The following is a 27,734-nucleotide window of genomic DNA, read 5'->3' as shown; positions in this document are numbered from 1 at the left end:
GCAGGAGTTCCTCCACTACATATACACTAATGCCAGCTTGAGCGAAGTCCAGCATCACACCGTGATATCAGTGGGTAGAGCATGCGAGGGGAGGTGGGTAGAATGTGGGGAATGGAGGTATAATACTGGAGGGGTAAAAAATAGTTCACACAAGAGTAGAACAGGAGGAAGCTGGATAAGGTAGGTAGAGGGAAACAAGAAGAGGGGAATAGGTATGATTAAGAATAAAATTGATATAAAAGAAGGAGAAACAAGATAAGAAAAGGACATCGTGGAGGAGAGATGGAAGAGGAGACGGGAAATAGAGTAGGGCAAGAGAGATCCACTTAGGCAATCTTACCTTAGCTTCAGTTACCTCAGTATTGTAATGTCCTGAAGTGACAGTTGGTGAAGCTCCCGCCCACAGCACGAACTCAGCACCACTGTTAATACCAAGGGATGTCGACATCCCAGTGTGATAGCCACATAGCCTCATATATATATATATATATATATATATATATATATATATATATATATATATATATATATATATATATATATATATGTACATATCATGTCTCCTTTGCATTGTTATCCTTTCTCCATCAATAGAGACTGGGAATATATGTTTCTGTGTCTGTCCTTAAGCAGATAACATCGTCGCAGATCATCAGATTTTCTTTTCTATCTTCTTCACCTGCTCCCATGCACGTGCTACAAAGCTAAGAGCTCGCAGAACTAATCCGAAGCCGCAGTAACCACTTCTCTCAGAATAAATTACATTTGCAGCAGAAGAAACTGCCCCTCGAGAGTCCAGGTCCTTCGTCGAGTAATTTCCAAAGCGGCTGACGCAGTGTGTTTAGCAATGAGGCCGTGAACGTTGCAGGTAAAGTGTTTTTCTTGTGTTAGTCGTGTGGAAAGGAGTTTCCGCAGGTCCTCCTCCTCCTCCTCCTCGTGTACTGACTGCTGGGTCCTTGCAATTTTAGGGCCCGGGTACGGAGGAGTCGCGAGAGCCTCTAACACAACACCAGTAAATATCCATTATCCAGACCCTTTCACAGACAACACCAGCAAACGACGATTACTGAGAGCCTTTCTCTCACAACACCAGCATCATAAACAACATCATCACCAACACTAGCATCATCAACAGCATCATCACCAACACTAGCATCATAAACAACATCATCACCAACACTAGCATCATCAACAACATCATCACCAACACCAGAACCCTCGACTCGCGCAGCAGCGACAGAAAAATCCTGATTATGTGGCTTGACGAGACACTGACTCGCTGGACACAAGTTATATTGCCTGGCCACACTCACACAGACGCTGGCCACACTCACACAGACGCTGGCCACACTCACACAGACGCTGGCCACACTCACACAGACGCTGGCCACACACACACACACAGACGCTGGCCACAAGTTAATGCATGGCTACACCTAAAAGACATGGACCCACAGGGTGGTGTGGTGCGTCTTTAAACGGGAACATGTAGGTCGAGCCCGGCCGTCATCACCTGTATAACGCAGGGTAACGATGGAGGTTTTTTTTGGAGTGAGTGTTGGTACGGTGGTGGGCCAGGACCTGGGTTCTGGTGGTTGTGTTGTGAGTGGCGGACATAATAAATCATAACAACTGGGCCTCAACGTGAGGACACACCTGAGAAACATCTTTAAGCGGTTTTCTACCATTCTAGAACATTGATTTCAAGAACAAACTAAATATTCTGAAGAATGATCACCTGTTTTTGATATAAATTTGTTGAATGATGATAAACATAAAATCAACTTACTAAATCAAAATTATTTCTTTATCACGATTGTTTCACTCAATGATTCATCAGTATATATATATATATATATATATATATATATATATATATATATATATATATATATATATATATATATATATATATATATACATATATATATATATATATATATATATATATATATATATATATATATATATATATATATATATATATATATATATATATATATATAAAGCTATTCATAAAGTAAACATGCGCTATCTCTCTATCTCTGATATGAGAAAATGAAGATCACAGAAGAAGAACATGGAAGGTTGTGTTACATGACAACGAGGTGAAGTGTATCTACCAGCACAGAAGTGCTGCCCACCAGGACATCCCCTGGAACACAGGGCCCAGTACAGCTGCCGTGAACTGCGAGGACGCCACCAGTCAAGATGATGTTTACTTAGGAGTGGACCCAAGATGTGACACTGATCCTTGAAACATTGTGAACTGCTTGCAGGTCAGCGTTCACTATGACACATGGATAGATTTAGCAATAAAGCAATGCCTCAGTGAACTACGGTCTATAACAGATTGCACATCTGCCGGAGCTCTCGCAGGTATAGAATAAAAACTATGATAGGCTATAGCGATCTGGTACTGAAGTGGCGCAGTCCTCCATCAGTAAAATGCCCTCTGTCAACAGAAAACCTGGAGCTGTATGTATGCCACGTAGCTCAGTCCATATACCCACACCCACACACAACCAAGCTATTGAAGGCCAGCAGATATCACTGGTCCCGACCACATATGGACGTGTTCCGATTTCAAAACTGACAGTTGCAAACGAAGGATCTCACATCACGCCTGTGGCCTCAGCCCACACAGGTCGGGTCCTTGGTATGGTTCGTGTGGCAGCCAAACTCAGGTCTGATATCAGCAAGTCTCACATAAGTTATGTTTCGTCACATATAACGAGTCTATCCACTGATAATTCAGTATCAAAAGAGGAATATTAAACACCATGATGAATCCTAAGGACAAAACTTGGTGTTGAGCAGATGACAGGCAGCAAGTGCTGAGCGTCACTAACACTTCGTGAGCCGTCAGATCAGAGGAGCCTATCTTGTGTGTGTAATAGTATTGGACACACCATCACCAACAATGATACGGGAGGCACTAACACTCTCCTGGTAGGATATCGTCCTGCCTCCATGAACACTGTAACAGAGGCAGTGACGCCATGGACATGGATGGTTTTGTACACCTGTAACAAAACAGACGTTACTTACAGCAACTCTGAAAAATAATAATTTCATTCTACTGAGACAGAAATGCACGAAGGCTGTGGTCTATCTTCAGTAACGATGTTTTCCTTCAGTCATCGCTGGTAACTAATTTCCAGCTGCGTGAGGTAACGTAGGACAAACGTCTACTTACAGACGTAAGATGTATGGTAAAACTAACGTCAAGTGAGATACAGAATACTGTTATCATTAAGAACCCAGAGAAGAAAACTGGTGTACTCCAATCAGTAGCAGGTCACTGCAACTTCTCAACAAATAAAATAACTCGTTACACAAAATCAAATTGATCTCAGAACTATTTGATGATATATGCATACATACATACATATATATATATATATATATATATATATATATATATATATATATATATATATATATATATATATATATATATATATATATAATGATACAAATACATTTTTGATATATCATAATGATATACTAACTAAAATATGTTACTATTTCTACGGCAAGTAAAGACATGAAGGTTTGGTAAAGGCGGTTGCCTAAGCCATTCAGGTGGCGGAGTCGACTGTGTTATCTAGCTCTCTCATCTGACGCGGGCCTGATACCAGAGATGCCGCTCGTCAACCTTCCTGATAAAACCTATTCGGGAACTTGTGAGGGACGGGAGGAGGACCTGGAGGAAACCCAAGGGAGTGAATTAAGACGGAAGGTACATCCTGGCTATGGGAAGCAGGGAGGGAGACAAGGGAAATAGAGACAAGGAGAGAAGGAGACAGTGAGATGGTGCCGAGAGAGAGAGAGAGAGAGAGAGAGAGAGAGAGAGAGAGAGAGAGAGAGAGAGAGAGAGAGAGAGAGAGAGAGAGAGAGAGACTCGCTCATAACAAAGAAGTGTACTTGTCATCCCGAGTCCTGACGCCTGAGGCAGACAAGGCCAGCAGACGTCAAGACATCCTACATACGTGATCCCGAGAGTGGCCAGGTCTTCAGTATACATCTTTCCTATACATTACCTTTGTACTCCAGACCACAGAAATGTCCGCCTGACTTAGGTCTTCTATGAAGCCAAAATTCAATGTGTACCGCACGTAGCAAGAGGACTGGGCCTCACTTATACAACAGCAAGTAACACGAGAACTCTGCTCTTAGGGAGGCTCACAGGTCGAGTTTCAGCTTCCATTGAGGTACTCTGGTCTGTGCGAGTCAGCTGGATAATGGGTAGCGGAGGTCATCTCTCACAATCATAAGATATGCGACCCATGAACTGACAGGGAACACATCTTGGCAACTCACAGGTGGAGAGAAGACAACGGATAACATCAGTAAAGTAACCTGAATTTTCGTAAGATATATGAACGATTTTCCACGGTGCTCCAGTTACGTCGTACCTACAAAGTGACCCAGTTCACCAAGCAAGTAGTAGTCATCAGTACACTATGGTTCTCCTGTCATACTGTATGATGAGAGTCGGAGGCTGGGATGTTGGTCTGAGACGGAGGCTGAGACGTTGGTGGGAGACGGAGGGAGGGATGCTATCTTGGACTTATAGTCAACTCTTGCTTTCCATAACATAGAAGTATAGTTCATGATTGTCAGTATTCTAAAGTAATCATTAGCCACAATCTCTCCAGGTACCTAAACATTCTTGAACATACTAACAATACTTCTAGAAGCTTTGTGTCAATATTGTTTCCTCTAATCCTCTCGACTCTACTGTTAGCAGCTTCTCCTTCCGTAACTGCTGAAACCTTCCAGATATCGAGTTCGTCTTGATGTGGACTGATGCTGCCGTGTATGTGAGGGGTTTTCCACCATCTTCTTCTGCACAAAATCCAGACTTTGCTTCCTGAGTGAATCATCTTCTCTCTCCCAATCTCTATTTCCTCCAGAGCCGTCATACAGCGCCTTCTCTTACCTCAACCTGTCACTTACCTCCTGATCGAAGCTTGGGTACAGTGCATCATGCTTTATCCCAGACCCACCACCGCCCACACCGCGGGTTAGGGCGCACAATAAACCCGCAGTCTTTTTGTGGTAGAATATCAGAATCAGTCGTGTGTTCGCCACGCACTGTGGCTCGTCACAGATACGCGCGCTAGAACTCTTTCATCTTTATTCTTCACACCACAAGTGAATGGCACTCCCTCCTGCTGCATTTCTGCCTTTGTATGCAACCTGGAGCTTTTCATACGAAGAGATTATTGAAATCTGTCGTCTATAGAAATTAGATTTCTTCCGTCTTATAGAGCAAAACAGACTCAGCTGGACTACATGGCTCACATCAGCAGTATAACTCTATATTCTGATACTTGTGATTGTCTCTCTTTTGTCACGTGAAAAATAAAGAAAAAAAAATTAAACTGAAATATATTTTTCCCGACACCTGCAGTAGGATGGTTTTGCACGTCATCAAGATGAAGCTGCTTGTTTCTTAGCTCACATTGTCCCGCGTCAGCACTGGTGTCGACACCAGCCCGTGATGAAGTCTTCCTCATATTCTGAATATATCATTAATTAGGGTAACTCAGACGGTACGGCCAACACATGTCCACGTCATTACTTTTTTAAATAGGGTAAGGTATACAGGTCAGCCTCGAGGGGAGGATGAACAGCTGGGTTTACTGTGGACCAACTACCACCCATAAGAATCGAACTCGGCCAGACCCGTACGTGAATTCATGGTTAACAATGCTAACCACTATGTTACGGGAGCCTGTAAATCAGAGTCGCTTATATTATGCAATTATACACAAAGTATTAATAACAGGAGACAGAGAAAACCAACATGGAAGATTTAGAAACTAAACATAATCAAAATGAAAGAACTGTGTGTAGTGAGGTTGTGTGGAAGACCTCTAAGTGTTACAACATTGTGAGTGGGACGCAAAAGCCATCAACGGGAGAAAGAGAAATTCCCTTACACGTTGAAGTGTTTGCATCGGTGACTGGGTTCATCTTTCTTTATTTCTTTATCATATATACATATATATATATATATATATATATATATATATATATATATATATATATATATATATATATATATATATATATATAGTACAAGTGTTTGCGTGTAAACATACACTCACAACTTGCTCCATGCTCGGCAGCTGAGGCGTGATGGTAGGACGTCTCGGGTGGGCTGGACGCATCGCACCACACAACTTGTGGATGAATTGTTAACCAGGTTGTTACGGAGACACAACACTTGCCTCTTACATCATCATAAGTTTCTACCAGCATTTTCTGCCTCATATGTCATACAAACCTTGAAGTGAACCAGAAAAAAATTGAGTCTTCAACCTAGGCATTGATTTACATACATACGTGATTTACACAGGAAGTGATTTACATTTATTCGAAACTTGGATTAAAGGTGAGTTTATGCAGTGATAATATCAAGACTTATGTATATCTATGTTCCAACAAACTTGGTGTTTGAGCCAGAGTTAATGTGCATGGCAACATCATCCTCCTGTCGACGGAAATAAAGAAAAGAAGAACTGTGAGTGGACACAGAGGGCCTGAGTCAGCAGGCAGGGAGAGGTAGATAAATTTAAGCCTTCTGAATACCATTTGAGAAGGTCTCTCTGCCGGAGAGAATTAGAAGCTTCTGTTGGCTACAAGCACGAGTCTTCAGTAGTGATGAATAGCCTACTTGATGAGCTCCTTTTCACTCCAAATGATGATTATGACTCCCAATTATACAGTGCAGGCGAGCGTTCACTGGATCTTATTGTCACAGAACTCGACGCTCTGAGCTGAGTCATGGGAAGGTGATGTATGAGTATGGCGACTCACGGTGAGTACGACGCTGGATGACTTTATGTGTTATGATGTCATTCAAGGAACACGGACCCAACATGGATTCTAAGTGTTAAGTGCTCTACCGGCTCTAAACACATCAGCAATCACACAGTCCCACTTACACATTCACATAAAAACACATAAAAGAAGTACAGACACATACACAAACGTACATGCATGACATCGCAGGTTGTAAGCTTCCCCACTGGCAATGTGATTCAGCAACAGATGGAAGAATGATTCAACATTTCTCTCTCTCTCTTTACCCAGCAGCTGGTCTTAATGTGTGAGTTTAAAAGCCATCCATCACGTCTCATTACCTACATATATGTGCATTCTGGCCAGGGAATCACACGGTCGACGTAATGAGTGATTACACTGTATACAAACGATCGATTGCATCATTATTGGAACTGTCAACTCCAGTTTCGCAACTGTACTAAGTACATTTTTCGTTGCCGTGTACATTTCCACTGGTAAGTGTATCATTTACTTATTTTTTCACTTATTTGTACATATACTTTCACTACCAAATATATAACGTAACACAAGGGAATTTACTACAGGTTGTTGAACGACCAGTCTGACGTAGGTCATCGCATCACTTAACTACATTAACGGTAGATGGCGCCAACTTCATACTAGGTATATAATTTATAAGTTACGACACCACACACGCCTGGAATTAAGGGTTTAGTAACAATACAAATCTAAAAGTGACATTATTAATGTTACACAGTAATGCTCTACACTGAAGTCAAGTAACGCCAGTATTCATCAGTTCAAACATTCAACAAGAGATGGACACAGGACGTCGTAAATCCATCTGGAACAACGTACAGGGTAAATCCTCCTCACGTAGCCTCCAGGCACGTACCGACCGCCTTACGTTTAACTTGGTTCGGCTGAAGAGGAATCACCAAGTAGGACCGGATCCAGATATCATGTTTTCAAACTTTTCCCTAAAAGTTTCGCACATTCTTTTCCTCTATGTTAAGAGCTGTGTTTCTGTTTCAGGCTGTTGAAACATAAACCAGCCTTGCTAGAAATGTTGAAGTTACGGAGAAAATTACCGTAGTGATTCCTGCATGACTTACTTAAATATATACATATACATATATGTAAAGACAAAGTTTTTCCTCCTCCATAGTTCGGGTTGGACTACACCATCACCAAGGGCAGGTGCACAGTTCCAGGACCGACCATCATCACCCAGAACAGGTGATGTGGTGGATGGCTGTTCAGCAGGAACTTCTGGTCGCCTGGTAGGACCAAGTTCAGTGGTTTGTGGCTCCATCTGCTGACAGTGTTTCATGTAGTTATCAACACTTACGATAATCAACATGCATCCAAGGCCTTTACTGATAATCAACATCAATATTTTTTTCTCTATTTCCAGAGTGAGGGACGCACATTGTCCACGACAACAAGTTCATTATCATTCAATCGGAAAACTCCCGCATTTGCTGATTCAGAACCGATCCAATAACCATCAGGACAACCCACCGTGACGGACCTGTGCCTCTCCACCGTTGTCCGAACGATCTCGGGGCAAACTGCTGAACCGTTCGCAATGTCTCATTTTTCATGTGAATATTGACATGATTATGTTGTTCTTCAAAATGACATCTAGTACATAACATAAAGATATAATTACCTATATATCTATATCTATATATATATATATATATATATATATATATATATATATATATATATATATATATATATATATATATATATATGTATATCATATTAGTTTTTCAGATTTGACGTTAAAACCATGGCCACAAAAGCAGTTTTCCCGGGACACAAGTATTTACCCAACATATTACCAATAAAGCAAGGGAAAAGATTTTGCTTTTATGTATGCAAATAAAAGAGAGCATCACGAGGAGCATATCTATATGTACAGTCCTGGTGTATATGGTCTTCCTCTACCACATGCTACAGCCTCCTGCACACCACCAAGATCATCCAGCCTCCTGCACACCACCACGATCATCCAGCCTCCTGCACACCACCACGATCATCCAGCCTCCTGCACACCACCACGATCATCCAGCCTCCTGCACACCACCACGATCATCCAGCCTCCTGCACACCACCAAGATCATCCAGCCTCCTGCACACCACCAAGATCATCCAGCCTCCTGCACACCACCAGGAGCCAACAGTAAACACGAGACTCACTTGCTGAAGAAATTTCAATGGTCGTTTGGTTATCATGGGAGGCCAGCAGTGTGGGGCCAGAGCCTTGGACGGCAAGATAAGACTGTGGCAGAGGAAGGAAGTTTCCTTTAATAGGTTTAAAAGTAAGAGTAGCATGGTGACGCAGGGCAAGACTGGAGTTAGAAGATATTAAGAGAAAAGAAAGAAAATGGATATTGTGGATTCTGAAGATGCGTCAGTGACCATAAGGTGGACTAACCTGTCAATGCGCACGAGGAAATCAACCATCAGTGCAAGAGGTGACATGCTTATATTGTCCCAGTGTTATCTGCCTCAGTCATTACGCACAGTTGATGTTCTGGCCATCGTTAACCATTTCTTCTCTATCAGTGTCAGCAGTTTTTCTCAGAGTCAGCACCGTGTTTGTCATGGTCAACATTCTCTCTTCGTCACTCTCAGAACTTTCTCAGCGTCAGCATCTTCACGTTGTCAGTCTCAGCAATGGTTTGGTCGGAGTCAACAGATCATCATTTTCTCGCCCGTGTTCATACTCACACAACCAGCTGTTCGAACATGATCAGTGAGACCGTGTTCATACTCACACAACCAGCTGTTCGAACATGATCAGTGAGACCGTGTTCATACTCACACAACCAGCTGTTCGAACATGATCAGTGAGACCGTGTTCATACTCACACAACCAGCTGTTCGAACATGATCAGTGAGACCGTGTTCATACTCACACAACCAGCTGTTCGAACATGATCAGTGAGACCGTGTTCATACTCACACAACCAGCTGTTCGAACATGATGAGTGAAGTGCAGGCGCCTCAGAACGACAGACGGAGAGCGTTCACGAGATACGACTATGACGTCACAGATACGACCACAACGTCACAGATGATGCCACACCGTTATGACCTTGTTACACAGTAATCTAGATCAGTAATACTCAGCAAGAGAGGAACATCCACCCAGTATCCAAGAGGAGAGGAAGATCCCTACAATAACCAACATGTGAGTGCTCAGGTGTTGGGAGGGTGAGTCAGTGAGTCAGGAGTGGTGAGTGCTCAGGTGTTGGGAGGGTGAGTCAGTGAGTCAGGAGTGGTGAGTGTGTGAGGGCCGGCCAGGAGGGTCCGTCAGCTGGCGGGGAACCAACCCACAATGCCACGCCCAGGCAGTAAAGACAAGACCATAAACATAAAACTCCTTTCATAAAAAACGTTGCGTAAGTGTGAGAGAGAGAGAGAGAGAGAGAGAGAGAGAGAGAGAGAGAGAGAGAGAGAGAGAGAGAGAGAGAGAGAGAGAGAGAGAGATCTTCTAGCTTGTGCAATAATCATTTTGACCATACTAATCCCCTCACCAGATGAACACGTATGGCTAGAACGAGGTTAGGTACATACAACAAAAATGATTGAATGAACAAATCAACTTCAGGCTTGATAGAATCCAGCTTGGAAACGAGACAGTAAGGCCACGGGGCATGGCTCTCGCGCCTCCATCAGGCCAAGCACTGACCTGACCAGGGATGGTAAGCACTCTCTATATGCTGATGGCGTCGTTAGAGAAGAGCGATGCACGTAAGCTGTGTCTATTGTTCAGGATAGAGCAAGTGGAAGTGATGGTGACCTGGTGTTTGGTGGTCGACCTGCACAACTCTGGCAGCTTCCTCACTCGTCAAACGATGTCTGGAGTCTCATTCATCACCCAAAGTTTACAGTGTAGACTGAACCTAAATGTTTACCATGACATAAAGATACGGTTGTCATCAATAACATTATGATGATCACACGATGATAAACATGACTAGAGGAATAGTGATGTGTATACCACGATTTTTGTCATAGTTTTCTGATTATTGAATTATCATTCTTGTTGCATTCCTTCACTAAACCCATATTAGTACTAGACAGAAAATACAGCCCACCCCCCCCACACACACACATAAACATATTCCTTAATCTTGGCCAGGTATTGCCCTACACTCCCTGTTCTTGGCCAGGTTTTGGCCTACGCGTTTTGTATCTTGGCCGGGTCACTTACTTTAAAAAAGTTATTAATTTAAAAGAGCTGAATTGTAGATCTTGAAAGAGAATATGATATCAAGGCTGGATACATAAGGAAAACATTGTCACAGGACAATAAGGTTCCACATAAAGTTAGTTTATCAAGGCAGTAGAGCCGAGAATCTCGCAGGCAACTGATCAGTTTCATACCTATTGCGTTAAAGATACTTCTTTCTCATATTCGTCCACATCCCACACTCACTCACGTTGACTCACGAATGGAAAGTACGACTCTGGCCAGAGGAACATAAACAAATACAAACAGACTTAAGTGTTGTACCAGACACTTCTCGTCTCAGAGTACATGGTCCTCACCATCATCATACTCAGAGTACATGGTCCTCACCATCATCATACTCAGAGTACATGGTCCTCACCATCATCATACTCAGAATACATGGTCCTCACCATCATCATACTCAGAGTACATGGTCCTCACCATCATCATACTCAGAGTACATGGTCCTCACCATCATCATACTCAGAGTACATGGTCCTCACCATCATCATACTCAGAGTACATGGTCCTCACCATCATCATACACATCTGATGAATTTCCTGGTTCATGTTTCAGGTTTGATAGCATTTCAAAGCTCGTGCCGAAAAATCATTTTCAGTTTTTCTGACGCTCGATTTTACTTTCATATGTTCTCGATACATTACATCAGTGTAGAATATTGTGTGATACCGTTATAGAAAAAAACACAATCGAACAACTAAATCATATAGATATTTGAGCAACAATTTTCATTAGAGAGTAATTCCTCGGCTCTGATTGCCTCGTTTTATATGTAAATTTTGGAGTCATTTTTACTGCGGAATTTTTAAGCCGATACTGGTTACATTTACCACAGTATATTGTATGTTGACACCACGTCGCTCTACCCTGTGGCAGGCGCGACCGACAAATGCCATGAATTACATACACTAACTGGGCGCACGACACTAAATGGAACAGACAAACACGGCAAAATTTCGGATTAGATAGTCTACATGTGCAATGACTTTTTTGTACAGTAGGGGAAGGGAGTTTTACACTCATAGGAACTCATCTCGTTCATTTTTTGTACTTTCATACAACGTTTTAAATTTCCGTATGAAGTCTGCATTCATTATTTCATCATTCAGTATATACCATTCATCCACCACTCTAATACTCTTGTATAAAAGTACTTCTTTACATCTCTTCTTACGAGTCTCTTTCTTCAGTACTACATTATGGCCTCTGACTGTTCTCTCCTTGTGACTGTTGTCTCCTTGTGACTGTTCTCTCCTTGTGACTGTTCTCTCTTTGCATCTTTCGAAGAACTATTCATTGTTGACATCATCAATTTGGCTTAAAACTTAAGAGCTATGATCAAGTCACTCTTTACTCATCTTATCCCATGTTTAAGGACTCTAACTTGATCCAGTAACTCAGCTTTATTCATTCTTGTACCATCCTTGTTGAACTCCTCTAGATCCTCCCTGTTTAGTTCTATCGGCTTCTTCAACCACACTTGAGACACATATTCTAGTTCCGGCTTCATGAACGATGAGATAGACCCATGCGGCACGCCACTGCTGACCTCATCCCATTTCGAGAAGCCTCCCTCCCTGACGTGCGTCCTCTATTACCTTCCACTAAGATAATCTTCCGTCCATCGAAGTAGCCACCTCTTATTCCTGCCTTAAGATCCAGATCTTTCTACCAGCCTCTGACGTTGTACAGTTTGTACACACGCTGAGGAAGCTGCCGAATGCACGATGACTAACCCCATACACAGTTGCCAGTGATTCATCCATTTTCTTAGCAGGTTCAAAATTCGTGAATGCTGAGGTGATACATTTTACGAAACATATGTTGTTGTTGAGCGGAGCGGACGTGTCAGCAATGTGGAAAGTATGAAGAGGAAAAATGGCGGGGGTGAATGATTATACCACTGTACTATGCTATTCCGCCGGTCCTTATCCCCATCCTCCGTAGCAATTACGAAACTAGGACTCAGAGGGGCCGAGTCTGCTAGTTTGTTTACAGTGATTCAATGGAAGAGATGGCTCAAGAGATGGCGTCCCATGAGTGTAAAACATCCTCATCGTAATGACAGTGAAGGAACATTCATGGCGGTACATCATTAATCAGTAAGATATGCACTCCTCACTCAGAAATGATACAGAGCTAATAGTCTGGGATCGCAGGTATGAAAACACCGACAAGGGTAATTTGGACTCTCATAGTGACAGTCATGGAGACACAAACTCTTAGAAGGTATGCAAGGGAAATCTTTTTTTTATCATTATTGTGTGTGTGTGTGTGTGTGTGTGTGTGTGTGTGTGTGTGTGTGTGTGTGTGTGTGTGTGTGTGTGTGTGTGTGTGTGTGTGTGTCTCGTCACGAAACTGCAGAGAAATAGATGAACTTTTCTGGCACTAAGAACGAACCCAGATGTCTCTTGTCTTCCATGCTACACAGACACTTGTACCCAAACACATGCTACACATTACCATCAGATCATCACCAGGTACTCTACGTGTAATCCTACCAAGACATGAAAATATTTTCCTCTTCCTCTCATCACGACGCTTACTGAGATGTTTACAATGTAGAATGAACATTCTTACTGGTACCTTAACACCCCCAGCACGACGGTATGATCTTGGTGTATTATGGTACGATTCTTGAGCAGAACAGTACGATCCTTGAGCACGAACCTTAAGTGCGACGGTACGACCCTTGAGCAGGACAATATGATCCTTGAGCACGACGGTATGATCCTCGCGCATGATGACCTGGTTTAAGACCTGACCTTCATACCTAATGGTTATACTTGTATCCTTGTATGAACGAGTTGTGAAGCTGCTGAGCCATTAGCTCTCCGTATTAGAGTGTTAACAGTTGTCTCCGTCGTGATATTAACGCTTTGTATGGTGATGACGCCTCCATCCACACCATTAAGTTGGTAAGGATTCTATCAAGCTGGTGTGTGTGTGTGTGGGCAAAGATGAGCACTGACGCCGGCGCGCGATCATGTAGCAAGAGAAACTCTCACAAATATCATGTACAAAGACCATAGAAACATTCACATCATATATATATATATATATATATATATATATATATATATATATATATATATATATATATATATATATATATATATATATATATATACGTATGTATGATGCCCCTGGTTTGGTGGAAGGCCGGGTCATCATACCAAGGGTTGTACCGTCGGGTTTTAATCAGAATTTATAGCTTCTCTTTGGTTCCGTCCACAACCCCTCCTTCCCGTACCCGTGACATAGAACCGCCTGGCCTGTACCTGTATGCATACAGATATCCTTATGTACCATAGCCAGAGCCTACACCAACCTGGCACCCGTGGGTAAGGGTCACTGCCGTGTACAAATGCGTCTGTACACAACGCTGGGGACAACCACGACTCTCCATCATGTTTTATGGGCAAGTCCGATGAGCCAAGTCCTGACCTACCCCCTGACAAGCTATCTGGTTACGTTCATTAGGCACCCGTGAACTGAAGGGGAGAGAGAGAGAGAGAGAGAGAGAGAGAGAGAGAGAGAGAGAGAGAGAGAGAGAGAGAGAGAGAGAGAGAGAGAATGTGATCTATGGAAATGAATCACATTAAAGGAAAAGATAATATTCAAAGGAAGGAAACAAACAGATGCGAGATATTTGTATGCTTAATCGGCAAAGTTTAACAGTGTGTTGTGACAAGATGTGTCACCAGTGTTGAAAACTGATATTAGAGGTACAGGAATATCAGAATTACGGGCAACATTTATATCAAATTATGAAATAAGACTAATTAAGATAAAACTAATTATATGACAATAAATAGTCTAGCAAGCATGAGACAACATACTTGCTTTAGATCCCATATCTTTCCCCAAAACCTCCAGACTTCAAGAAGTTAAGCAAATGTTCTAAGAACTTGACTGAAGCATCATCACGGGGGAATATGTATATTTTTCATCAGTAATTCTATATGAATCACGACACAAGAGAAAATCATATGAACCAGACTTACGGTGGTTTACGCTCTTCCACTGAGAATGTGGTCAGAATATAAGATATTGCCATATTGTCGTGCTAGATCATATTGGAAACATACTGCCATCATTGCCGTGCCGGTGCATGCGGGAAGCACATGCAGAATAATGGGTGAACAAATGATTAACATGGTGGAGAAAGTGAACAACTGTAGAGCAAAGAAAATTTACCTTGCAGAGGTGGGGTGGGAGGTCTACCTGTGCCATGGGACATAGTGAGGCAGATTAGCTGGACAGTTTGTTGATCATGAGAGACATGAGGCCGGGTTAAATTATGGACCTCAATGTGTAGTAAAATGAGATGAAAAACTTGTAAGTGTGGCGAGGTTGTGGTAGGATGTGAGGGGATTCCTGTCTCATGATAAGTGTGGCGAGGTTGTGGTAGGATGTGAGGGGATTCCTGTCTCATGATAAGTATGGTGAGGTTGTGGTAGGATGTGAGGGGATTCCTGTCTCATGATAAGTATGGTGAGGTTGTGGTAGGATGTGAGGGGATTCCTGTCTCATGATAAGTATGGTGAGGTTGTGGTGGGGAAGTGAGGTGATTCCAGACTTGTTATGAGTGGTACCCGAGGACACCTACCGTACCAAGGGTATATAACCTACATTGTGTTACGTGTTCTCCCTCACACCTTCCTTGCTGGGGTGCACTGCCTTCCTCCACACACAAACACACACACGCACATATACGTTCTAAAACACGTGCAATTACATACTGACACAGAGAGAGAGAAACGCACATATACACACAAGCATACACACATAGAAAAAACAAACAGACACAAACAAGAATGTAAATAGCTGCTATTAATCCCGTACACTCTCACAGTCACCTGATTACCACACATCAAGCTGCACTCCCACAAGATGAACATGAGGGAATATACCGAGAAAATCCTCATGTGAATTTGATGCTACAAAGTTGTGTATGTGTCGTGTGGAAAGTCTCATCTCGTGGGCTGCAGCAGGTGCCAATCAGGGTCGGGGTCACGGAGGTCATCCCTCTGGCCGGGTCATCGTCGCTGTTGAACTTAATAACTTACACATAGACGTCAGATCATTGTTAGCTGAGGAGTACTGGGTTATCATCCCTCGTGCACGACGCCGCCAACCACGAGCACGACAGGTTCTCAACCAACATGAGTACTTCCTGAAGCCTCATTAATCCTTCATGACTCACTCCTCCCATATGTTCTGCCTCTGGCCTGTGTGTAGTCTCGAGTAGTCTTTTAACCAGTAAATCATCTTCCTCCTCCACCCACTACTGTTCGGCTGCACTATGTCATTTTCCAGTCCAAAACTCGTCGATGACTTACATGTGTGTGTGTGTGTGTGTGTGTGTGTGTGTGTGTGTGTGTGTGTGTGTGTGTGTGTGTGTATGTGTGTGCGTGCGTGTTTGTGAGTGTCTGTGTGGGTACAAAAGCATTTATTTTCCAGGCCAAAACTAAACCTTCGGAATAAAAGGCATACTGGAATTACGTTTCCCAGTCCGTTTAAATCTCAGCCCACGTTCCTACTACTCGTTTCAAAGTTACCCAGAAAAATGGCAGGCCAGCAGGTTTCGTCGTCAGTCATAGCGACAGACCCAGGCTGTAGGCCATACTGAAGTGAAAGTCAATTCATCTACACACTGGATTCGCGTTACTAAAGGGTTAAAAATCTATGATTATACTGAGTGAAATCCACTGAAATTCTGTTTCTTGGACATCATATTGCCAGGCCACTCTAACGATGTACCTCTGTGTTTCACATTCCTTTATATACAGAAGTTCATTACATTCTGAGCAGAATATAAAGCTGATACCATTCTTCGTCTCTCCCTCTTGACAATGCCAAATAGGTCACGTCTACAGGTCTAAAACTTGGCATTCGTTCACCATTGTGGAATATAAATCACTGAAGCTTTTTACAGGGTCACACGGGTCACCTCCAAAGGTCAACACGATATACAGCATTCCGGCACATCTGTTTCCAGCCTTGCAGCAAGTCTGCTTGCTGTAGATTCACAAAGATTTTGCAACCAATATTCCAGCATCTTCCTGGCGCCTCCAGCCACAGACAAGGCTATTAGTCTATTGACAGGTTTGTTAGCTATGGCTTTAGGACTACATCTGTATTGCAGTTACAGAACCAATAGGCCGACAGTGTGTGTAGGGAAGCGACCAATATAGTCCTTGTTGACTTCACTGGGACCATTATACATCCTGTGGCTCTAATCTGCTCAGCATCTGTATGGATGGATACGACTTCCTCACTTAACTATGTACTTCTACAATGATAATTTCAAGCGAGATTCTTCTCTGAATATATCAAGACGCATTGACCACGATAATACCACCTACGAGCACGATGGTACGACCTACGAGCACGATGGTACGACCTATGAGTACGACGGTACGATCTACGAGCACGACGGTACGATCTATGAGCACGATGGTGCGACCTATGAGCACGACGGTACGACCCACGAGCACGATGGTACGACCTACGAGCACGATGGTACGACCTACGAGCACGATGGTACGACCTACGAGCACGATGGTACGACCTACGAGCACGATGGTACGACCTACGAGCACGATGGTACGACCTACGAGCACGATGGTACGACCTACGAGCACGATGGTACGACCTACGAGCACGATGGTACGACCTACGAGCACGATGGTACGACCTACGAGCACGATGGTACGACCTACGAGCACGATGGTACGACCTACGAGCACGATGGTACGACCTACGAGCACGATGGTACGACCTACGAGCACGATGGTACGACCTACGAGCACGATGGTACGACCTACGAGCACGATGGTACGACCTACGAGCACGATGGTACGACCTACGAGCACGATGGTACGACCTACGAGCACGATGGTACGACCTACGAGCACGATGGTACGACCTACGAGCACGATGGTACGACCTACGAGCACGATGGTACGACCTACGAGCACGATGGTACGACCTACGAGCACGATGGTACGACCTACGAGCACGATGGTACGACCTACGAGCACGATGGTACGACCTACGAGCACGATGGTACGACCTACGAGCACGATGGTACGACCTACGAGCACGATGGTACGACCTACGAGCACGATGGTACGACCTACGAGCACGATGGTACGACCTACGAGCACGATGGTACGACCTACGAGCACGATGGTACGACCTACGAGCACGATGGTACGACCTACGAGCACGATGGTACGACCTACGAGCACGATGGTACGACCTACGAGCACGATGGTACGACCTACGAGCACGATGGTACGACCTACGAGCACGATGGTACGACCTACGAGCACGATGGTACGACCTACGAGCACGATGGTACGACCTACGAGCACGATGGTACGACCTACGAGCACGATGGTACGACCTACGAGCACGATGGTACGACCTACGAGCACGATGGTACGACCTACGAGCACGATGGTACGACCTACGAGCACGATGGTACGACCTACGAGCACGATGGTACGACCTACGAGCACGATGGTACGACCTACGAGCACGATGGTACGACCTACGAGCACGATGGTACGACCTACGAGCACGATGGTACGACCTACGAGCACGATGGTACGACCTACGAGCACGATGGTACGACCTACGAGCACGATGGTACGACCTACGAGCACGATGGTACGACCTACGAGCACGATGGTACGACCTACGAGCACGATGGTACGACCTACGAGCACGATGGTACGACCTACGAGCACGATGGTACGACCTACGAGCACGATGGTACGACCTACGAGCACGATGGTACGACCTACGAGCACGATGGTACGACCTACGAGCACGATGGTACGACCTACGAGCACGATGGTACGACCTACGAGCACGATGGTACGACCTACGAGCACGATGGTACGACCTACGAGCACGATGGTACGACCTACGAGCACGATGGTACGACCTACGAGCACGATGGTACGACCTACGAGCACGATGGTACGACCTACGAGCACGATGGTACGACCTACGAGCACGATGGTACGACCTACGAGCACGATGGTACGACCTACGAGCACGATGGTACGACCTACGAGCACGATGGTACGACCTACGAGCACGATGGTACGACCTACGAGCACGATGGTACGACCTACGAGCACGATGGTACGACCTACGAGCACGATGGTACGACCTACGAGCACGATGGTACGACCTACGAGCACGATGGTACGACCTACGAGCACGATGGTACGACCTACGAGCACGATGGTACGACCTACGAGCACGATGGTACGACCTACGAGCACGATGGTACGACCTACGAGCACGATGGTACGACCTACGAGCACGATGGTACGACCTACGAGCACGATGGTACGACCTACGAGCACGATGGTACGACCTACGAGCACGATGGTACGACCTACGAGCACGATGGTACGACCTACGAGCACGATGGTACGACCTACGAGCACGATGGTACGACCTACGAGCACGATGGTACGACCTACGAGCACGATGGTACGACCTACGAGCACGATGGTACGACCTACGAGCACGATGGTACGACCTACGAGCACGATGGTACGACCTACGAGCACGATGGTACGACCTACGAGCACGATGGTACGACCTACGAGCACGATGGTACGACCTACGAGCACGATGGTACGACCTACGAGCACGATGGTACGACCTACGAGCACGATGGTACGACCTACGAGCACGATGGTACGACCTACGAGCACGATGGTACGACCTACGAGCACGATGGTACGACCTACGAGCACGATGGTACGACCTACGAGCACGATGGTACGACCTACGAGCACGATGGTACGACCTACGAGCACGATGGTACGACCTACGAGCACGATGGTACGACCTACGAGCACGATGGTACGACCTACGAGCACGATGGTACGACCTACGAGCACGATGGTACGACCTACGAGCACGATGGTACGACCTACGAGCACGATGGTACGACCTACGAGCACGATGGTACGACCTACGAGCACGATGGTACGACCTACGAGCACGATGGTACGACCTACGAGCACGATGGTACGACCTACGAGCACGATGGTACGACCTACGAGCACGATGGTACGACCTACGAGCACGATGGTACGACCTACGAGCACGATGGTACGACCTACGAGCACGATGGTACGACCTACGAGCACGATGGTACGACCTACGAGCACGATGGTACGACCTACGAGCACGATGGTACGACCTACGAGCACGATGGTACGACCTACGAGCACGATGGTACGACCTACGAGCACGATGGTACGACCTACGAGCACGATGGTACGACCTACGAGCACGATGGTACGACCTACGAGCACGATGGTACGACCTACGAGCACGATGGTACGACCTACGAGCACGATGGTACGACCTACGAGCACGATGGTACGACCTACGAGCACGATGGTACGACCTACGAGCACGATGGTACGACCTACGAGCACGATGGTACGACCTACGAGCACGATGGTACGACCTACGAGCACGATGGTACGACCTACGAGCACGATGGTACGACCTACGAGCACGATGGTACGACCTACGAGCACGATGGTACGACCTACGAGCACGATGGTACGACCTACGAGCACGATGGTACGACCTACGAGCACGATGGTACGACCTACGAGCACGATGGTACGACCTACGAGCACGATGGTACGACCTACGAGCACGATGGTACGACCTACGAGCACGATGGTACGACCTACGAGCACGATGGTACGACCTACGAGCACGATGGTACGACCTACGAGCACGATGGTACGACCTACGAGCACGATGGTACGACCTACGAGCACGATGGTACGACCTACGAGCACGATGGTACGACCTACGAGCACGATGGTACGACCTACGAGCACGATGGTACGACCTACGAGCACGATGGTACGACCTACGAGCACGATGGTACGACCTACGAGCACGATGGTACGACCTACGAGCACGATGGTACGACCTACGAGCACGATGGTACGACCTACGAGCACGATGGTACGACCTACGAGCACGATGGTACGACCTACGAGCACGATGGTACGACCTGTAGTTCACTGTACCGTTACCGAAGACGCTACATCACGCGTCATGTAATCATAATTATCGTAGGAAATTATACAAGACGAAACATCTTTTTACCAGACCAGTTGTTAGCAGTGACAGAGTTCTACATTACCGCAAAGATTATGTTTGGTAAACTCTTGAACGAAATCTATGAACATCATCGTAGAAAAACCATTTTTTTTTCATATAGTATCTTGACTATCTTGTTGAAAAAAGATATGTATATGACCACAAAAGAAGATAGTCCCTTCTTTCCCTGAAGTCTCTGCAGATTTATATAAGCGATGGATCACTCAGAAGTTGCAGGAGTTAGCCCATCCAGCGCCGCCACCCACGCCCTCTGCTGAATATAGATAAAAACCAGAAAGTTTAGCCGGAGTCCATCATGGCAGGTTGGTCAATAAATCCTTTCATTGAGGAAACAAAAACCAACAAACTTCCTCAGTCACAAACTTACTCGTAAAGCCGTCGTTATCCACGTACACTGATGTTAGCAACGCATGACACAACAACCATGTACATGATATATATATATATATATATATATATATATATATATATATATATATATATATATATATATATATATATATATATTATCCCTGGGGATAGGGGAGAAAGAATACTTCCCACGTATTCCCTGCGTGTCGTAGAAGGCGACTAAAACGGGAGGCAGCGGGGGGCTTGGAAATCCTCCCCTCTCGTTTTTTTTTTCCAAAAGAGGGAACAGAGAAGGGGGCCAGGTGAGGGTATTCCCTCAAAAGCCCAGTCCTCTGTTCTTAACGCTCTCCCGCTAACGCGGGAAATGGCGAATGGTATGAAAGAAACACCAGTCCAGAGGAAAGCCACTAACTGGAAACCTTTCCATTCCTTCAACAAACAGATTATACCTGGCAGATGTGTATCGGTTTCATTTACTTTACGTGACAAGTTGTCAGTGTCTCAACTTTCAAGTACCGGTGGACTCTAGGGCAATACTGGTTTCATCGTACAATAACTGTACTCCATCATTCACATCCCAGACGAGTAAACGTATTACTAGTTGAGCCATACCGAATGAACATGATGATTCAGCTTCGATCACCAACTAAGACAGTGGTATACTCACCAGCCACACGATCCTCAAATTCAGGTTCATGCTACTCTGTGTCACACGAGACATCTACCACCGCACGAGCGTCACACACACACGTAGCCAAGCTCTACCCACCTTGTGTTACACCTGATATATTCAAACAAAACATTAATCACTGCAATCAGAAATCCAAACACTTTATCAATCACTAGAAGACACTCGGTACGGTTCAGGGAGGAAAGTCTTATCTGCTCTTATAATAAATCTTGTAATATGAAACGAAAAATGGTTGACATGCCATAATTCCGAGGTCTACAATAACGTCAAAGTTATAGACTCATAAGTCAGACATTCAACTGATAATGTTAGAACAGAATCCTCGAAATTCTAATAATGTTTCTGTTGTCACAATGTGGTGGTGGTGGGATGCCATTACCAGAGAGGCATGATGTGAGTTGCAGCGAAGCTTCATCGAAATTAACGCAGTTGAGGAGAGCGAGGAGCCAATGAGAGAGAATAATAACTGAGGACTATAGTGAGGTACGATGTCCTCTATGTTACTGAGACTGGATTAACCTTACCTGCATTTTACACACACACACACACACACACACACACACACACACACACACACACATTTGGTGTATGTGTCGTGTTACCTCAAGACCAAGTATAAGGCTGATGGCAAGCTACCATTCCTCTACGTCCACAGTCTTATTCTATGGTCTGTATCAGCTTACATTCCCGGCACATGCGCACACTCACTACCTCCTCCCACAAGACTTGAGTTGTTCACCTCCCTGCCCGTCTATCGTCATTCTCATGCTGTTCATTTTCCGATAATAGGCTTATGGTACATCACGGCCATATCATTTCCAGAAACCCTTTTAGTTGGGAGCGCATCACTGGCTCTCATAGAGGAAACTACCGGATTATAAAAGACCATTATGGAATGACTGTGACCGATGTTGACTTGTATCACCAGGAGGAAGTTCCAGAATTTTCCAGTCACTCTCAGATAGCTGGAACTTTTGCGATCTTCAAGTTTTCCCACTTACGCATTCCTGGAATCTTACACTTCACCACACACTGTATGGAGACAACCACAGCGCAACCCTCGTCTTCCAGCAGCAGTAAAACAGCTCAGCTTCGTGTTCCAAGCCTCATCCTACACTCACATTTTTCCTCCTTAACGCAGGATTCAAATCAGTCCTCACTAAGAGATTTTCTTCATCAGCTTCTCGAAGGATGTTTTGTTCTGTTCCACAATGTTTGTGATGCCTGGTGTTCACATATCCTACCTCAGTCATGGTGGCAAACATCCCCCCACCCACACACACACACACACACAACACTGCTTCTTACCCTCATTTTCATCACATGTCCTCTTAGTCTCTATATGGTCTCTCTTGTCTCACACACCATCTAATGCCCATTCTCTCTCTCTCTCTCTCTCTCTCTCTCTCTCTCTCTCTCTCTCTCTCTCTCTCTCTCTCTCTCTTGCCATCTCTGGTCCCTTTCCGTCTTACCACGTCTCTCATATCATTCCTTTGGGCTAAGCCTGAAGGCCAGGGTCTGACAGGAACCTCACAGGGTTGCCAAACTTCCAGCCAAGAATATCTCGGGTTAAACTTTCGGACAAGCCATAAATCTGGAGTGCGTCGTGCTACCGACTGCTTGATGAGCAGAGGGAACACACCACAGAATTGAGAATAGTGCTGTGGGGGAATATAGAGTTATTTATATACATACGTAAATAATTTTATGTTATATATATATATATATATATATATATATATATATATATATATATATATATATATATATATATATATATATATATATATATTGTTGCTCAATTTCTTTATGGATGGAGTGATGAGGGAGGTAAATGCGAGAGTGTTGTTGGAGAGAGGGACAAATACGCAGTTTGTGGAAGATGAAAGGGCCTACGAGGTGAGTCAGTTGCTGTTAGCTAATGACACAGCGCTAGTGGCGGATTCGAGTTATAAACTTCGGTAGTTGGTGACTAAGTTTGGGCGTGTGTGTGAGACGAGAAAGTTAAGAGTGAATGTGAATAAAAGCAAGGTTATTAGGTTCAGTAGGGTTGAGGGACAGTTTAGTTGGGATGAGTTTGAACTGAAAAGAATAGGAGGAAGTGAAGTGTTGAAAATATCTAGGAATGGACTTGGCACGAATGGAACCATGGAAGCGGAAGTGAGGCATAGGGTGGGGGAGGGGGCAAAGTTCTGGGAGCGTTGAAGAATGTGAGGAAGGCGAGAACGTTACCTCGGAGAGCAAAAATGGGTACGTTTGAAGGAATAGTGGTTCCAACAATGTTATATGGTTGCGAGGCGTGGGCTATAGTTAGTTTTGTATGGAGGTGGGAGGATGTGTTGGAAATGAAATGTTTAGGTACACTATGTGGTGTGGTTTGATCGAGTTAATGAATGAAAGGGTAAGAGAGATGTGTGGTAATAGAAAGAGTGTGGTTGAGAGAGCAGAAGAGGGTGTTTTGAAATTGTTTAGACATATGGAAAGAATGAATATGGAAAGGTTGACAAACAGGATATGTGTCAGGAGTGGAGGGAACAAGAAGCGGGAGACCATATTGTAGGTGGAAGGATGGAGTGAAAAAGTTATTAGGCGATCTGGGCCTGAACATACAGGAGGGTGAGAGGCATGCAAACAACAGAGTGAATTGGAACGATGGTATATCGGGGTTGACGTGCTGTCAATGGGCTGAACCAGGACATGTGAAACGTCTGGAGTAAACCACAGAAAGATCTATGGGTCTGGATGCGGATAGGGAACAGTGGTTTCGGTGCTTTACGAATGACGGCTAGAGACTGAGTGTGAACGAATGTGGCCTTTTTGTCTATCGTCTGGCGCTACCTCACTGAAGCGGGGGGTAGCGATGGTGTTATCTGTGGGTCGATGTGGCGCCGGAATGGATGAAGGCAAGTAAGTATGAATATGTACATTATACATATATATATATATATATATATATATATATATATATATATATATATATATATATATATATATATATCTTAGAGAGCATTATGTAACAGGCAACATAGCATATGATTAAAGTATCTCTCTTTTACTGCCATTAGTGAGTGCGTTGCTTTGATTGCCTTCCCTTTCCTCACCAATATGCCCGCGTAGCACGCACGTCTGTCATGAATATCATGAACTTACTATACAAATATGTGAAGATATTTTCAAAGGAATCAACTGTTAACTACAAATGAATTCTGTAATTCAACGAGGGAAAGACTTTTCCGGCAAAATTTTCCCTTTTTGCTGAAGTATGAAGCCTCATCAGTGCACACAGTTATGATATGCAGCATTGCCTGAGGGAGTGACCTTCAAAACACTACGTTAACGATCTGTCCTCTCGTTATATGTGCATGATTAACGACCTGTCCTCTCGTTATATGTGCATGATTAACGAAAGATCATTAAACAGTCGAGTATGTAAGAAGAAACAAGAAATGTTTAGGATGATTTGATGCAATGATGATATGGTTGCCAGCATTACTTATCAATTAATGCGCACTGTGACTGGCAGTTACATCCAAGCAAAACTACGGAATTAAGTTTCTAATTAACGTGAATGGAACATGTGGATGTCACAGATGGCTGATGACATAATCAAAAATTACCAGCTGTGTATGTCTCCATATTCAGTGGACAAAATTAGTTAAGAAATTAATTTCAAATGTTTTGTGTCTTGTTATTCACAAGAAGTAAAAGCAAGTGAATATGAGAGGTGAATGTTGGTTAAGATCCTGAAATATATAAGACAGAATAAGGAATAAGAGCCACCTCCCCGTCACTCCGGTGTGAGAGACAGCAAGGAACGGGAACTTCTGTCTCTGAAGCCAGATGACATTCTTGCACGAGACAGAACAACGAACATGTGTGTCACCAGGGTTGTGAGGCATGTGTGTCACCAGGGTTGTGAGGCATGTGTGTCACCAGGGTTGTGAGGCATGTGTGTCACCAGGGTTGTGAGAGCAAGTGTTTGTTCTCACCTGTGCACGAGCGAGCAAGAGGACAACAACGTTACAGGTAGTACATCTCAGAACCGTCACACCAACGCTCCACGCGTGACTAACAAAGTTTCAGCTGCCAACGTTACCACACGTGACGACAAAGCCCACTTACGACCCCTTACAGAAGCTACTGTTAACGTCACTGTATCTCACAGTGACGTTGCAACACGGAAAATAAAGAGGCTGACGTCACTGTAAGTAAGCCATCATCAACAAGACAAGGAAGCAACAGTGACAAAGCCCCCTCGTCGTTTCTTGTCTCACAAATGAAATACAGTAATATATTTCCGTCCAATCATTGTGTGCTAATAATAACGACATCTTTATAACTTCAAAGCGAAGGTTCGTTTCTTATGTATCAGAGAAAGATGACAAGGGCAACCACTGCACGCTCTCTCATGCGTAAGTCTCATATATTTACCCATATTTTGTGTTGATATGAACTTCGTTTTTGTCCAACAGACACAGATACATTTCTTTATACATGAGAGAGAGAGAGAGAGAGAGAGAGAGAGAGAGAGAGAGAGAGAGAGAGAGAGAGAGAGAGAGAGAGAGAGAGAGAGAGAGAGAGAGAGAGAGAGAGGTTATATCTGCTGGATTACATACCTAATATCATTTGATACATCAGTAACAGAAGTTTCTTCATATTGTACACAACAATCCAACAGAGGCAGTCTCCACGCTGCCACCCAATTGCTACTCAGGATATCCAGACATCTTTCTAAGACCTGAATTATCCTCCAATAACCAAAATGTCAAACACAGGATTTCCAGTTACTGTGTTACAGAGGGACTCCGCTCCTGCCGCTGCCCGATCCCTCCTTATACCAAGGTAAACCATATTTTATAAGCGAGTTTAATGATGCCCACTTATCAAGATTTTCTTCATGGTACGCAGTTATACAAGCCCCAGGTGTGTGTGTGTGTGTGTGTGTGTGTGTGTGTGTGTGTGTGTGTGTTATGAAAGTCTGATACCACCAACGTCACTGTATGATAATTCTACATAAAGTCTCCTGTACGAGAATGATGCAAGATGCCATTTTTGATGCATACGTTTCACTTCAACAGGAAAATAATGGATAAAATAATGGATAAAACTATTGAACGAGTAAGCAGGTATGTGTGAGTGTGAGAACCATACTTGTACATGCTACATCTAGTATTCCTTCCGTCACACATCTCAGTACCAGGACATTATATGTGTTACGAGTCACTGTGTCGTCACCATAACTGTACAACAGTCACTGTACCATCAGCAGAACTATTCTTTACGGCGACCAACATCACACACACGAAACTTGTCTTAATCATGGCCATCTCGGGTTAAAAGAAAATAATGAGATAAAAAGGGAAACATTAATCAGAGCTCCTCAGGTGTTTGTGCACCTG

General features: G+C 44.4%; 1 protein-coding gene across 3 annotated transcripts in view; it reads right to left on the bottom strand.

Annotated features, from left to right (window-relative positions):
- Positions 1-27,734, bottom strand: part of LOC139746214 (octopamine receptor beta-2R-like) — a 413,324-nt gene that overhangs the window by 348,245 nt on the left and 37,345 nt on the right. The gene's annotated exons all lie outside the window — the stretch shown is intronic.

Source organism: Panulirus ornatus, chromosome 64 (assembly GCF_036320965.1).
Source record: "Panulirus ornatus isolate Po-2019 chromosome 64, ASM3632096v1, whole genome shotgun sequence".
Taxonomy (NCBI): Eukaryota; Metazoa; Arthropoda; class Malacostraca; order Decapoda; family Palinuridae; genus Panulirus; species Panulirus ornatus.
This window is presented reverse-complemented; position numbering and strand designations above follow the sequence as displayed.